Source organism: Plasmopara halstedii (assembly GCF_900000015.1).
Source record: "Plasmopara halstedii genome assembly, contig: Scaffold_3060, whole genome shotgun sequence".
NCBI classification, from domain to species: domain Eukaryota; phylum Oomycota; class Peronosporomycetes; order Peronosporales; family Peronosporaceae; genus Plasmopara; species Plasmopara halstedii.
In genome coordinates, this window is record NW_020189964.1 from 1,410,762 (window position 1) to 1,411,070 (window position 309).

Genomic DNA, 309 nt, shown 5'->3' on the forward strand with positions numbered 1-309 from the left:
CCACGCAGACCATACTATGAGCTTGCTCGTGTTATAATTGTAACGTCGTCTATGACGGACTTGATTCGCACCGCGTATGCGGGTGATGAGTTGTGTGTAGCGTTGCAACGAACTCTAGGAAGCAAGGAGTCTGGAAACTCGGACACGAAATTGTCATCACGAATGTGTGCACGATTGCACTGATAATGGTTGGATAACGGGTTGCTGTACTATAGCACCAATTCATCGGATACACCACTGATTGTGGTTTCTCATGATGAGGATTTGCAATATCGCATCCTCTATAAGGCACACGACACGCCACTCAGT